This window comes from Dasypus novemcinctus, chromosome 21 (genome assembly GCF_030445035.2).
Source record: "Dasypus novemcinctus isolate mDasNov1 chromosome 21, mDasNov1.1.hap2, whole genome shotgun sequence".
NCBI lineage: Eukaryota > Metazoa > Chordata > Mammalia > Cingulata > Dasypodidae > Dasypus > Dasypus novemcinctus.
In genome coordinates, this window is record NC_080693.1 from 23,821,300 (window position 1) to 23,833,936 (window position 12,637).

At 54.8% G+C, this 12,637-nt stretch overlaps 1 protein-coding gene across 1 annotated transcript in view; it reads right to left on the minus strand.

The window, feature by feature from the left end:
* Positions 1 to 12,637, minus strand: part of NTN1 (netrin 1) — a 184,903-nt gene that overhangs the window by 54,109 nt on the left and 118,157 nt on the right. The gene's annotated exons all lie outside the window — the stretch shown is intronic.

The window sequence follows — 12,637 nt, forward strand, 5'->3', positions numbered from 1 at the left end:
CCCTCCCCCAGCCCATTACACCCTGAGGCTCCCCCTCGGTGTTCCAGGGACCGGTCCCAGGGGTGGGGAGACCAGCGGGCTTTGGGATTCTGTTTCCCACTATCGATGTGATGCTCTGGGCAAGGAAAACTTTACACCAAGACCCCCTGCTAAATCCTGCCTCCCTGCATCAGGGCCGTGGACTCCGAGGGCCAGGGGGACGGGGGAGACGGGATTAGGGAGACAAATGTACACCCATTCCCCACCGCCAGGGAAGCCCGGAGAAACGTGCTGCCTGCAGGAAAGGCATCCTGCAGCAATTTCACCTGCTGCCCAGGGCTGCTATTTGCTTCTTCCTCCAAACAGGGTAAGAAATAGCCAAGAAAGTGAGAGCAGAGCTCCCGGGCAAGCACTGCTCCGTGTCTGCAGGTGGAAACACCGCCACCCAGCCAGCCTCGGGCCCAGGAGTGGCTGATGAGAATGAGGAAGGGGAGGGAGGAAGGATGGTAGAAAGGAAAGAAACTGTTTGCTGAAGTTATGTGTGGACATGTGAGAACTTCTGGAAACACTGGCGTGAGGGTCCATTAGCGGGTGCTGTCAGGCTAAGAGGGGGGGCAGGGAGCATGGCCCCTGGGACGGAAGGCACCGGGGCCCCACAGGCAGCCTGGGCGAGTCCTGGTTTCTCCACCTTTTAGGATCCACATGAGGTAAATGGAACTGTGCCCATTCTGCCCCTCACGGACAGGAAAATACCTTTTGTTAGGAAATTGTCTTCTTAAATCGACCCTAAATTCAAGATGTTTCCCCACTCTTTTTTTTTTTTTTACCTTAGTAATTAGAAAAAGAGGAAAAAGGACAACTACTGAATGATCTCATTTACATGAAATAAGTGGAGCACACAAATTCACAGAGACGAAGTCGATTGGAGGGTCCCAGAGGTGGGGGTGGGGAAGGGGGAATGGGGGAATGCATGATGGGTGAGGAGTTTGTTTGGGGTGATGGAAAGGTTTTGGTCTGGGTGGTGGTGAGGGTGGCACAATGCTGGGAGTGTAATTAGACCACTCAACTGTATCCCTGAAGTGGCTGAAATGGGGAACGGCACGTTGTGTATGTGTGACCACAATAAACACTGTTTTGGGAAAGAAGATAGATTAGTGTTTTGATGAACAAAATGGGGTTTTGTTTTGGGGTGATGAAAATGCTTTAGACTAGAGAGTTGGTGGCTGCATAACACTGGGGATGTACCAAATGCTGTGGAATTGTTCACTTTAAAATGGTTAATTTTATGTTATGTGAATTTCACCTCGATTGAACAAGGGAAAGAATGTGGGTCCATAAAAAAGAAAAAAAAATGAACAAAAGGGAGGAAGGAAAAAAAGAAAAAAGGAGAAGAGCCCACAAATCCTGAAGTCCCTAAAGACCCAGGATTCCATCTGGAAGAGGGCTGCTGCAGACAAGGATGTCAAAAGGGAGGTAGCTGGGGGGGCAGGGAGTGGGACAGCTGCATCCGACCACTCCCATGCCTCTTTTTGGTTATTTATTTATTTCTCTCCCCTTCTCCCCCCCTCCCCCCCCAGTTGTCTGCTCTCTGTGTCCATTTGCTGTGTTTTTTTCTGCATCCGCTTGCACTCTTGTCAGTGGCACTGGGAATCTGTATCTCTTTTTGTTGCGTCATCTTGCTGTGTCAGCTCTCCATGTGTGCGGCGCCACTCCTGGGCAGGCTGCACTTTTTCCACGCAGGGCGGCTCTTCTTACGGGGTGCGCTCCTTGCGTGTGGGGCTCCCCTACGCAGGGGACACCCCTGCGTGGCATGGCACTCCTTGCGCACATCAGCACTGTGCGTGGGCCAGCTCATCACACGGGTCAGGAGACCCTCGGTTTGAACTGCGGACATCCCATGTGGTAGGCGGATGCTCTATCAGTTGAGCCAAATCCGCTTCCCACCCAAGGCCTCTTAAGTCTCTCCACATGATACCGTATGAAATTGGGGGACCCCAGCCCAGGACCCCACCATCCATGCCACTGTTGCAGGCCTGGGTGCTGGGAGGACAGTCTCCAGAGGCCCCTCCTGGCTGGCCTCCCCTGGCAGCCTTCACACAGCTGCTGGTAATCCTGAGATTCAAGCCAAAACCTCTCCCTTGGGTGCTGATGGAACACAGCTGTGTACCAGAAGTTTCTGGCTCCTTGGACTTGACTGGAAGGAGGTCAACGAAGGGCACCCTGTCCCTGAAGGTTCGGAACTAAGTCACACAGGCACCACCATGGGCCAGGTAGCCTTCCTCTTCGGCAGGAGCTGGCCCAGAGCAGAATCTAAGCAGGGGCGGCAGTGGGGCTGCAGTGCCGTCCTCACATGCGGCCCCTTGCAGCTGGTGGCTGCTCAGCAACTGGGCTGCTGCTGCAGAGGCACCAAGGCCACCCGAGGCCAGCTGCAGGCCCTCCTGAGTAACAGCAGAGAGCCCCGCGTCTGTTTGCTGGAGCAGATACTTCTGATGGGCTGGTCTTTTGATTCAATGTGAGGAGGAGTCTGCTGCCTGGTTTCCAAATCTTTCTCCAGGATTGTGCGAAGAATCTGACCACCAGCCCCTTAGCCTGGTCTGTGAGAGGCAGCAAGCTGACATGTGCATCTGTGCCAGCACATTATAGTTCTCAGAAGAGAAGGCATCAGAGTCCCAAAGGTCATGGGACCTCAGAAGGCTGCTTGGGTCATCTCTAGTGCAGGGTGGCCATCAGCCGGCTTCACTGGCCCGGAGCAGAGACTCCATCTAGCCATGGTCCTATCAGCCAGACGCCCAGAAATCATCTTAGAGCATTCTCATGCTGGCATACAAGTCATCTCCTTTGGGCCCTACAACAGCTGTATGAAATGAACTTGACTCTACAGAAGCAGCAGCCAAGAATGAGAGGGGAAAACCACAGATGAAGAGGGCACCAGCAGAGAGATGGAGAGAGCCCAGCTCACGAGACCCTTACCTTCCCTGGGCTGCCCACTCCTGTGCCTCTTCTCACACAAGGACAAGTAAGCTCTTACACCCATCCTAGGTAGGTTTTCTTACTTGCAGCCAAGAGCAGTCCTAACGGAGTACTCATATTATGCTTTCCTCAATTCCCAGCCAAAAGGCCCTAACATAAGGTCTTTTGGCAAAAACTTGTGGCTAGACATGACCCAAATCGTACTCCTTGTGCAGAGAAGGATGAGTTTTAAGGAGTGACAGTGGAGAATGTCCCTCTTCCAAGGCTCTCCTATCACCTTGGAAAAGGGAATCTGGCTAGCAACATCAGAGGAATCGAGTATGTGTCCCGTGGTTACCAAGGAGGCCCCAGGCTGTGTGGGGCCCCGTAGAAAGAGAAAGCCAAAGGGACCCACTGCACCCTGAAATACACAAGAGATGCAAACACAGATTCCTACAAACTCAGACACAGATTCAGACTCACCAAGACTGACGCATACAGACTCTCATACACACACATAGCCTCAGTGGGCAGGGGAGTGAGGGGCTGGGCCGAGTTGGGAAGAGTATGGAAGTGGGGTGAGCAGAGGCCTCTTCCTTTGCAGAGGGGCATGGAGAGCGGGCAGGGCGCGCTTTCCCGACTCTTCTGAAAACACGGTCTGGGTCGGAACGACTTCCTCCAGAGGAAGCGCATTTGGTGACCTCTGCTGCCCCTGGAAGTCGGCCATTTTCCTCCAGAGGAAGGTCATTCCCTTCCAAGGCAGGTCACCGTCGTTCTGCACGGAGCCGGCAGCACCTGGCCATGGGAACCAGCCTAGCCGTGGAGGCTTTTCCCACAAGGCGAGAGCAGAGGGCAGCCTCAGGTCCCTGAGAACGCGGCAGGCCTTGGTTTCTCACAAATATGGCAGGTGGGAGCGCCTCCCAGGGCAGAGGACACCCCAGCTGACCTGCTCAGGAGCATCGCACGGGGCAGGAGGCTCAGAAATGGCTTCAGGTGGGCCAAGGGAGCCTGGTCTAGCCCTGGCCTGCCAGTCCCTTGCTCCGTGGCCCTGGGTTGATGCCGTCCCTTCTCTGGGCCCCACGAGCTCGTCCGTGAGGACAGAGGCCTACACTGCCCCTCAGGTCACGTCTGATCTAACAGTCCATGGCTTGGTTCCCAAAGTGGCTCCAGAGAACCCAGGGTGGCAGCCTGCCGCCTTGGACCATCGCCCACGCTGCTGTGTCCTGGCCAAGAGGACAGGGAAACCGCCGATGCCACGAGCACACAAGGCCGCCAGCACACACCCACTGAGAGCCTGGCCCCCGTGCTGCACCCGCGTGCACTGTGCCGGCATCTACTCGCTGAGACCTGGTTGCCAGCCCTTCCGTGGGCCCCGGGTCGCTGACCTGAAAGGCTGCTGGTCCTGCTCCTGGGCTCCCTGAGCCCGAGCAGCTCTCTCTGTCCGCGATCCCAGACAGGGTGAAGACGCATGCCTGGGGCTGCCCCCCCTGCTCCGCTGCAGCTCACACCCTGGCTTTCTGGAAGTCCCTCCTGGCCCGTGATCAGCAGGATTGGCGACTTTTCCAGAAGATCCCGTTTGCAGAGCCCAGGGGATCAGGAAGGACCCTCAAATGGCAGCGACCCTCTAGCACAAGGGGAGGCGAGGGGAGCTGCCGTGGCATCCCAGCCTCTCGGGAGCGGCCCGAGGCCAACGAGGGGACACAGAACAACCGAGATGACGAGATGACGTCATGGTGGCTGTGCCCTAGCCTCTGGCCACTTTCGTTCTCCAGCTCCCCTGAGTGAGCTGCCGCCTTCGCGGGCAGCGGGAAGTCTTTCCCCTTCAGGCTGCGTTTCTGAGGGCCCCGAGACCCCGGCAGATGGATGGGGCCCCCGTGACGGCCAGAGACGCCCCTCCAGCTCTGATTCTGCTACAGCTCTCAAGGCTCACACACACGGCCAGGCCGAGGACTGTGTCCAAAAGAGCAGCCCACGGAGGCCTCGGTGCAGAGGGTCACGGGAGGGAGGCCAGTGGGGAGCGTCCCCCTCCCCAGGAACGGCCCCCTCCTCGCCCACCGGGCGTGCCAGGAGAAGCCCTGGTTCCAGTCCTGCAAGCAGAGAGTGCTCAGACACCCTCCCCGGGCCAAGTTGGCGGGGAAACCCCTTCCCAGGACACGCTCCCCACGGAGGCAGTGGGCGGAGAAATCAGCTTGTGGCTCCTGGTACGGTCGCTCTATCAGTGCATCTGGAAACTGGCCAGACTCCCCCAGAACGGGAGACCCCCAGGGCTAGTCACGAGGCTGTCGGTCAAAGGCCCACCACTGCTGGTTAGGGGGATGGACTCTCCTCTATTGGGGTGATGCTGGTCTGAGTACCTGGGCGCCAGGCCCAGAGAAGTAGGTGCTGGGAGGCACGTGGGGGGGGGGTGCCCTGTGCACAGGTCCTGCCACGGGGGCAGGAGCGGAAGAGGGACGACGGAGGCAGGCTCTGCAGAGGAGGCAGGGGACTGGGGGGGCAGGTGCTGCCGAGGGGAAACCGGTCCAGACCCGAAGGCTTCCCTTGTCTCATGTGTGTGCGCCTTGGATTTCTTGGGGGAAGCCTGGGGGGATCCCCCAGAGGAGGCAGTGAGGAGAGGGTGAACAACAGGCACAAAGGGGTGCCCCCAAAACTCAGCAAGCAAGACTAGAGGCCTGCGAAGGCCGGCAGAGGCTGCCAGGGCTCCTGGAGCAGAGGGGACCTAAGTGAAGGGGCAGAGAAGACACGAGATGGGCAGGTCCACGTGGGGGGGGCTCAAGGAGACCGGGGCGGGGGGCGGGGGCAGAGGGAGTGCTGCCCTGAGGCTGGCAGAGGTCTCTCAGGGAGCTCAGAGCCATGAAGAACTGGGGTTGGGGACAAGGGAGCCCAAAGACGCCATGACCGAGAACCCCACGGAAGTGGCTTTCTCATCGTCACCATCGTTAGTCTGCACAGGGTGAAATGCACTTTTTTTGCTATGCAGTTCCCTGGGTTTTATCACAGGCACAGAGTCTTGTAGGAACTACACACCCAGGACACAGAACCATCTTAACACCCCCAGGAACTCCCTCGTGCCGCCACTTCGCGGTCAGCCCCTCACCCCAGGCCCTGGCGCCCCTACAGGCTGCCATTTCCGGGACGCCTTGCACGTGAACTTGTACAGAAGGCGGCCTTGGAGATGGGCCTCCTTCACGTAGCAGAACACGTGAGGTTCATCCTCGTCCCGTGGGCCCGCAGTTCACTCGTGTGTGCCGTACTCCAGGGGAAGGCTTGAGACGCTCGCTTAGCCACTCACCCGCCGAAGCACACGGGCTGTTTCCAGTTTGGGGCAATTCCGAATGCTATAAACGATCATGTACAGATTTTTGTGTGAATGTAAATGTTCGTTTTTCTGGGTCAAATCCCTACAAGTGGGATTGCAGTATCAGACGGAAGGTGTATATTTCACGTTATAAGAAAGTACCAAACTGCTTTCCAGGATGGCTCCGCTATTTTGCCTTCCCACCAGCACTGCAGGAGAGTTCCTGTTGCTCCACATCTCTGTCCATACTTGGAATTGCCAGTACTTTTTATTTTAGACCTTCTAACAGGTGTGCAATAATATCTCACTGTGGTTTTAATTTGCATTTTCCCAGCGACTCATGATGCCATCCATATATCTTTGGTGAGGTGCCTCTTAAAGTTTTTTTTTTTTTAAGATTTATTTTATTTCTCTTCCTCACTCCCCTTCCCCCCCATTGTCTGCTCTGTGTCCATTTCCTGCACGTTCTTCTGTGTCTGCATACATTGTCAGGCAGCACCGGGAAACTGCGTCTCTTTTTGTTGCGTCATCTTGCTGCGTCAGCTCTCTGTATGTGCGGCGCCACTCCTGGGTGGGCTGCACTTTTTTTCATGCAGGGCAGCTCTCCTTGCGGGGTGCACTCCTTGCACATGGGGCTCCCCTACGCGGGAGCACCCCTGCATGGCACGGCACTCCTTGCACGCGGCAGTACTGTGCGTGGGCCAGCTTACCAGATGGGTCAGGAGGCCCTGGGGATTGAACCCTGGACCCTGCATATGGTAGTCAGACACTCCATCAGTTGAGCCACGTCCGCTTCCCCTGTTCAAGTATTTTTTAATTTGGTTTACTTGTTTTCTTATTGTTGAGTTTTGAGAGTTATTGATATATTGTGGACCCAAGCCTTTGTCAGCTATGTGATTTTTTTTTTAAGATTTATTTTATTTATTTCTCCTCACCCCCACTCCCCCTGTTGTCTGCTCTCTGTGTCCATTCGCAGTGCGTCAGCTATGTGATTTGCAACTATTTTCTCCCCACCTGTGGCTTCCCCTAACCTCTACCTTATTATACCCATCCCACACTCACTTTCCTTCTGACCAACGGCCCACCCAAGCCCTGTCCTGCTTCCAGACCTCTGTCCTTTCTTTCCACGGGCCTCGGATGCCCTTCCCTCAGCTTCCTCGGTGCTCTGACCTCAGGCCCTCCCTGACCACCTTAGAGAGCAGCCCCACCCCAGCCCACTATTCTCCTTCCACCCTATTTCTTTCATGTAACTCATCATAATCTATAAATTGCCTCTTGTTATTCTTTTTCCTTTGTTGTCAACCTCCCACTAGGAAGTAAGCTCCCAGGGGACTCGTCTTTCTTGGTCACCATGGTAACCCCAGGGTCTAGCACATAGTAGGTGCTCAATAAACATTTACTGAATCAACGCACAAACATTCTTTATCAGCTTAAATGTTACCTCGGGGCAAACCTGCTGCTCCTTCCACGGGAAAATGCCTTTTCACTGACACAGTGCATCTGGAGGAAAGGAGGAGGGGGCAACCGAGCAAAAGTAATGCCCTCACCTCCCAGATGACGTGCACCTCAAGCACGGAACCCTCTCCGCTCGGATTCCCCATGCTAATGAGGAAGCAAGGATAATTTAAATCCACAGATAACCCACAAGCTTCATTTCAGCTTTCTGAGTCAACCTCCTCCGCAGCTAGGCTCCCTCCTCCCCGCACCCCACCCCCAGCAGTTACTAACAAGGCACAAAGGAATAAATGTTTCAAGTTGCAGGACCTCCTCTCCTGTCCCCTGCCACTTTCGGATCAAGGTGCAGACAGCAGGAAGTGGAGGGGGCCGGGGAGCTCGTAATCCCAAACTGAGTTATTTGACCCTCAGGACTCTGGTGAGCTAAAGTCTTCTGCACCTGTCTCACAGCTGGGGCCCAAGCCCAGGTCTTACAGGTGATTCCATGGTGTGACGCGAGGGACAGCCTGGGCCGACCGGGGCGCCCGTCCTCGGCCCTTTCAGAGCCATGCTTGGATGCACAGCTGAGCCCAGCCTGTCCTCTCTGCGCCGAACCGCTGCCAGCAGCTGCCCAGCACTCATCTCTGCCCTGCCACCCGTTTGTCATTTTGGCTCCCAAGGCATGTAAATCCTTTATGCAGAGCGTGCCACAGTGTTAGGGCAAATCCCCGGGGCCCTGCCCCGTCCTGCTGGAATCAGCCTCCAAGTTCACATTAAGACTGAGCCCTGCAAGTGAGAGGGGCTGGCTCTCCCAAGGACCACCGCTCACTGAAAGAAATAAGGCCAGGCCGAGCTAAAGGACAGCCCCCGCTCTGCGGGCATGCTGGCAGTGGTGGAGGGTTCCGGTTATTCTGTTTTTCCCTCGACTTGAACAAATAGACATCGCAGCTACCATCTATGGGGTGCTATGTGCCAGGAACTTCTCTTCTGCCAGCTTACTTAACCTGCACCCTAAGCCTACGAGGAGCTATCGCTATCCCCATATTCACTGAGAAATCTGAGGCTCCGAGGAGTCGTAAGTGGCTTAGTCACAGGTAGCACTTGAATGACTCCAGGCTCCCTGTTTTTAAACTATTCATCCCCAGTCTGTTCGTCGTGGCTGACCTGGTGTTCTCCTCGCAGCAAAAATCCTCACGACACTATTCCCCCACGATGCCCTGAGCCGTCTGGCTGCCAGAACAGTTACCGCCAGTGAATGGAGATAGCTTAACGGTCAGGAGGCCCTTCTGTTCAAGAGACCCCTGGGGATTGAGTCTGGGGGTGATTGGAAGAAGACCTTGGAGACGTGGGACTGGCACCCAGGATGCTGAAAACACTGGCCACGGAAACCCAGGGGATGAGCGAGACGAACAGACCAGAAGATCCTGCTCCACAGCAGGAGGCCGTGGGCTGCATCCCTGAGCCGGGGAACCTCTTCCTTTGTAAAGATGCTGGGGCAAGAGCACATCCACCTGACGGCTTTTCCTCGCTATCACCACACACCTCACTGCTGCAAGAAACTGCCCTGTGCTACCAAGGATCTAGAGAATTTTCAATATTTAAAAAGAACATGAGGAACGCGGAATGTCAAGGCCCAAGGGACCCAGAGATGATAAATCTGACTATAATTTTACATCTAGAAGACTGTGAGGTAGCACTAAGTGACTCGCCAGCACCCAAAAGGCTTTAAACATGGAGCCGGGGGGAGCGGATATAGCTCAGGTTGAGCACCTGCTTCCCATGTACGAAGCCTAGGTTCAATCCCTGGTACCTCCTGAAAACAAACCAACTCTCACTGGGGAGCAGACATAGCTCAGTGGTTGAGTGCCTGCTTCCCAGTATGCGGTCCTGGGTTCAATCCCCACACCTCCTTTAAAAAACAAACACACACACACAAACGTGGAGTCAGATATAGAGGCCATGGGTTTGGACTCCCACATTCCCCGAATATCAGGGAAAAGAAGAGTTGAGCTCTTCTACCGGGCCGAGCTCTTCCACTGGGATTTCTTTCTGGGATCCAAGGTGTCGCTTTCTCTCCCCCAGCAGGTGCTGGCCTCAACTGCGCCATAAAGGGCCCTCTGTCCTCCACGCTGGGAGCAGTGCCAGCCACTAGCTACCTTCCTGCCTAAGGCGACCACCTCCTCTCCCTGCACCCACAAAAAGTTATGAGAGGAAATGGAAATGTGACAAAGGACTTGCAAAATAAAGGGGCTCCCCCGAGGCTTTTAGGCCTTTCTAGGAAGTGTGGACACTACTCTGGAGTCAGGAAGGTCAAGCGGGGGTCCCAGCCACTCAGCTGTGCTATGACCACACCCTCAAATGATCAGTTCCGTGCGTGCAAGCAACCTGGCCACGATGACTGTTGGATCCTGTGCCCTGATTGGGACGCTCTGACATCAGCTGCACTAGCTAAGCTCCCAGGCCTGCCCAGCAAGCCTTAAAATGTCAAACACCCCCGGCTTTCATTAACAGACTCATAAGGACACTTAAATCCATTGGTGATAAATCTTTCCTCTCCGGTCTCTTTATTAACACTACCAAGAGCAACTCAACCTCCTCGTTTCTATTTTTTTTTTTAAGATTTATTTTCTTTATCCACCCCTCAACCCCCACCCCCATTGTTTGGGGTCACTGTCTGCTCTCTGTGTCTGTTCGTCTTCTCTTTAGGAGGCACCGGGAACTGAACCCAGGATCCCATGTGGGAGAGAGGGGCTCAATCACCTGAGCCACCTCAGCTGCCTGCTTTGTTGTGTCTCTCACTGTCTTTCCTCTGTGCCTTTTTGTCACATCATCTTATTGTGTCAGCTCGCCGTGCCCTTCCACCATGCAAGCTTGCCTTCTCCAGGAGGCATTGGGAATGGAACCCAGGACCTCCCATGTGGTAGGGGGGAAGCCCAATCACTTGAGCTACATCTGCTTCTCAATATCCTCATTTCTTATTCTTCCACAACAGGGGTCCTTGACCTTGGTGTTTTAGTTTCATGGCTGCTAAAACAATACCATACAATGGGTTGGCTTAACAACAGGAATTTACTGGCTCTCAGTTTTGAGGCTAGGGGAAGTTCAAAATCAAGGCTCCAGCAAGGCGCTGCTTTCTCCCCCAAGATCGTGGTATCCTGAGGCTAGCTGCCAGCCATCCTTGGTCCTCGGCCTTCCCGTCACATGGCAGTGCACATGGTAGCGTCTTCTCCCTTCTCCAGGTGCCACTGACTTCCACCTTTTTTTCCTCCATGGTCAATTTCCTTTGCTTAGAAGGACCTCAGCCATATCAGATGAAGGCCACTCTCATTCAGTCTTGGCATCACCTTAACTAATAACATCTTCAAAGGTCCTATTTGGTTCACATCCGCAGGACTAGGGGTTGCACCCTGAACATGATTTTTTTTTAAGAGGTACCGGGGATTGAACCCAGCACCTCGTACATGGGAAGCAGGCGCTCAACCACTTGAGCTGCATCTGCTCTCTGAACATGACTTTTGTGGGGGGCATGATTTAATCCCCAACACATGGCTATGCATTAGAGTCACCTGGGAAGCTTTTAAAATTCCCAATGCCAGGACTCCTCTGAACCAATTAATTCACCTAGATTCTCTGGGGCTGGGACCCAGGCATCAATATTTTTCAATCTCCCCAGCCAAATGTGCGGTCGAGGTTGAGAACCACTGCACAAGTTAGAGACAGACAGACCGATGGATACCATGAAGTGAAGGAGGAGAATGCAAGAGCGAGGAAGACAGAGGGAGCGGTACAAGGGGGCCCAGGGGCCCAGAGGGGACAGGGCCAAGGTGCCCACTTCCTCCCCAAAATGTGCCAGAAGATATGAGGTGAGTGGGAGGCAGGGCGCCCTGGCAAAGACAGCACCTACTAGGCCTGCCTCTGCTCCGCTACCGACCGCATCTTCTCGGGACTCGGGCACCTTTTCAGAGGCCTCCATTCAGCTCTGCAAACAGCAGACTGGAAGGGGCGGGCAGCGACTGAAAGAAACAGGCTGCTCAGCGAGATGGAACGCCAGCCTTTTGTACGGGGATGCTCGCTGCGCTGGCTAATTTCTTAATTCTCATCACAATTCGGTGCACGGGAGCCTCCCGGAATGTCTTTATCCATCACAGATGGTTTGGGATGATGATAAATTAATATTGTTATCAATGGAGACACGGCTGCAACGGTTACGTCGCAGTGACTCTAAGGCCAGCTCGAAGAAGAAAGAGCCCCCCAAGTCCATAAAGAAGACAAATGGTAAACAAAACCTTCTCTCTTTTGACAGATTCCAGGACGAGCATCGCTCACAAACCCTTCGGCAGAGAAAAGGGAGAAATTTATCTCATCTGACTTTGTATAGGACGACAGCCCACGCCATAATGAGGCCGTCCCAGCGCTGTGAAATCGCACTGAATGGCCGGAGAGTGCAGCCGCCTGTTCCCCGGGCTTGTTTATCACAGCCCTTTGTGCGCCAGCGCTGCCAGCCCCGGGTTTGGGTCTACCCTAGAGGAGGGGAGAAAGAACCCAACAAATGTGTTGCTATGAAACTTCCCAAATGGGGGACTCCGTAATAATGTTTGGAATCCAATGCCCTTGTTCCAAGCTGTTCTTGTCTGGGCTCGGCTCTGCTCTACATTTCACCAGGGCCAGAGTCAGCCAATGGCCAGCAGTGCATGGGTGGGCTCGGCCCCTGGCTCAGGCCCCCCAGGCCCTGGGAAGTCTGGGGTGGCCATTCCCAAGGCGACTCAGGAGTCGGTTGTCCCAGCGCCCCCGTGAAGTTCCTCTGAAGCAGAGCAAATGAGTGCGGACTGCACCTGGGGACACAGGTCAGGGCTCCTGGAGACCAAGGGGAGCGGTGGCACTCGGGATCTGCTCCATTCTGACAAGATTTCAAAAATCTCAGAGCAAATCACCTTTACACCAAAATTCAAGATGCTGGGACCAAAGAGCTTCCGCCCAAGA